Source organism: Anolis sagrei, chromosome 4 (genome assembly GCF_037176765.1).
Source record: "Anolis sagrei isolate rAnoSag1 chromosome 4, rAnoSag1.mat, whole genome shotgun sequence".
Classification (NCBI taxonomy): domain Eukaryota; kingdom Metazoa; phylum Chordata; class Lepidosauria; order Squamata; family Dactyloidae; genus Anolis; species Anolis sagrei.
In genome coordinates, this window is record NC_090024.1 from 142415072 (window position 1) to 142418131 (window position 3060).

Below are 3060 nucleotides of genomic sequence, written 5' to 3' on the forward strand. Positions count from 1 at the left end.
CAAAAGAAGCCATTTGCTTTTCAGTTTTAAAGTTACAAGAACTTCACCCCATATCCATAGTTTTTATCCCACAAGACCAGATGGCATTCAACCAGGCTGCAAAACAGTAGGCCTGGGTAACAACGGAAAAATTTGTTTCTAAAATCGATTTGTTTTTGGGGGGTTTTTGTGTTTTGATTCTTAAAAGAATTCCGAACTTTTTCTGTAAAAAAAGTTCGATATTTACGAAATTTCATAATTCGTAAAATAATTACGAAACAATTACGAATCGATTCGTTAATGGCGGACGCGACCGCGCAATACGCTAAAAAACCTCCAAATGGGACAGGGGGAACTTCTGAAGCTTCCCTCTCCCTCTGTTGTTGACTGTTGGTGTGATATTTATAATTTTTTTTCACTGATTAAACAAACAACAACTATACAACTTGCCCCAGACATGCGGAAATAATAACGAAACGATTTCAAAACAATAACAAAACGATTTCAAAACGAATCCGAAGCAATTACGAAACGAATTTAAAAATTCGTTTCGTTTTTTAGATGCTCCTGAATGGTTCGTTATCACTTCGTTATAAAAAAAATAACGAATTTTTAACGAATTACGAAATTACGAAATGAAACCGCCCAGCCCTACAAAACAGAACAAGAAGAGAGGAATGGAGCCATTTCACCTGCTTTTCCAAGAGATCAGCCCCTTTTGTAGCCTTCTCCTTCTGAATAATTTCCACCCCTGCTGTTCGTTATACAATACCATTTAAAAAACTAATGCCTAATATTATTTTCTCCTTACATTCCCTCCCTTTTCCTCTTTTTAAAATCTCATTTAGACTGTAATCCTGAGGGCATTAAAATCTTGATTTATTTGTCTATTATTTATTTGATCTGTAAACCATGTATAGAACTGTTTTAGTGGAGGGCAGGAATATTTTAAAATATTTACATCATTTCCATCAAAGGTGATAAAAAAATCCATGTAAAAACTGAAATGTGTTTCAATGAAACTTTCAGCCTTTATAACTGTATATAAAGTGACCTCAAAAAACAGTGAAGTAGACACTGTTTTTCCAGGGTTATAGTCACTGCTTCTCTTTTGTCAGTCATTTCTTTCAGATACTCACTATTCCTGTCAATCATCCTTTTCTTTCTTTTTTTCTTAGATATCACAATTCTCTCTGTATCATATGAACATTTGGGATTTCTTGTAGTCTTATTTATTGAAAAAGGAAAGCGATTTCTCCAATGACTAGGATAGTTCTGCATATCAAATAGATTTTGCATTGAAATCAGGTAGCAATATAGTATTTGATTCATCTTAATAGCAATTTAAAAAAACTTAAGAAGAAGAAAGGCAGTTCTTCAGACTGTACAACTTACCAACCTAGCCTGCTATCCCATACTATGAAGATCTTTGAATGAGTCATCGACCACAGAATTCACAAAATTGTCCATCTTACTACCAACCAACATATCATACAAAAAGCACACTGGGTTCATTTATTGGTTGGCCAAAATGCTAAAATAACATAAAATGGCATTTTTTCTATTTAAAGCAACACAGCTAAGAACTGCATATTTGGAGTCGACTGTAGAGTAAACTGTAGAGTTTATGCAGATATTTGATCTGGATCAGAACTTTGTTAACAGTTGGTAGATTTTAACTTTATGTTGTGCTGTGGGTTATATGTTGTATGCTGTATGTGTATGTTTGTCAAATATTTTTGATACGTCCAACGGGCTAATCAATAAAATGTGCTACTACCAACCAATATGATTTCGTCTCCAGTTGTGGTACAATGCAATTCCCACCACTTGAGTCTTGGTCAAGAAATAAATGCCAATTCATGTTGGATTCCTTGCTTTGGATAAAGCATTTTATCGCATCCCTCAAGAGAATACACACAAAAAAGTATAGACTTACTACAAAAGAGACAAAACTTCAATTCCTGAGTATACTAAAGCTATCAAATATTAGAAGACTTAGGGAAGGCAAACTCTTGCTGTACAGGATTTATGGTACGCATTACAACAACATGCTGTTCCTGAAGAACTGGTCAACTGGGTCCAAATTCTATACAGCGATCCAAAAAGCATGGTGCTGGCTGCTTCTGCCACTTCGTAGGAGCTCTCCATCAGGGCTCAGCCCTCTTTCCCCTTCTTTATGTTGTTGTACTGGATGCAGTGACTAGAGATCTGCAGAAACTAGCACCTTAGACTTTGCTGTATGTTGACGATGCAATGCTTGCTTCTGAGGACAAGGAAGAACTTGAACGTCAAGTGAAAGCATGGTATGATCAGCTGGCACAATTCGATCTTCACCTCCACATCAAAAAGGTAGAGTACTTAACACCCGATGAGGAGATTGGTACCATCCATGTGGATGGGGTGGATCTCCCAAAAGTCAACACCTTCAAGTATCTCAGATCAATGATAACTTCAGATAGCAATGTTTTTGATGAAGTCACCCCACAAATTAATACGGCTTGGATGAATGTTGCTCGATGTACTCTGTGACAAGAAGACGCCCAGTCACCTGAAATCATAAATCTATAAAACTGTTGTAAGGCCTGCCACAATCTTTGGAGCTGAATGTTTGCTGGCAAGAAAGGAACCAGAATGCTACCTCAGTGTTATGGAGATGAAGATGCTATGACTTACAGCTGGTGTCACACACCTTGACCACATCCTCAACTAAGACATCCGACAACGCTTTGGCATTGCTCCAATTGTTGACAAACTACAAGAATCACTCCTCAGATGGTATGATCATGTTTTCCAAGGTGAGGACGACTCCACCCACAAAATTGCTCTTGATTTAGAAATGCCTGGCAAGAGACAAAAGGGACAACCAAAGCAACGCTAGCTGCACAATGAACTGAAGACTGCTGGCATACACTCTGATCAGGCGCATGACTAGGTGAAATGGTGCAAACAAACCAGTAAAGCAAAACCCACCATCAAGCAGGAAAAACACTGGAGAAGAAGAAGAAGAAGAAGAAGAAGAAGAAGAAGAAGAAGAAGAAGAAGAAGAAGAAGAAGAAGAAGAAATGTAGAGCTTGTGAA

General features: G+C 37.5%; 1 pseudogene; it reads left to right on the forward strand.

Moving 5' to 3' along the window:
* Positions 1-2235: 2235 nt before the first annotated feature.
* Positions 2236-2860, forward strand: LOC132773422 (uncharacterized; annotated as a pseudogene).
* The last annotated feature ends 200 nt before the right edge of the window (positions 2861-3060 follow it).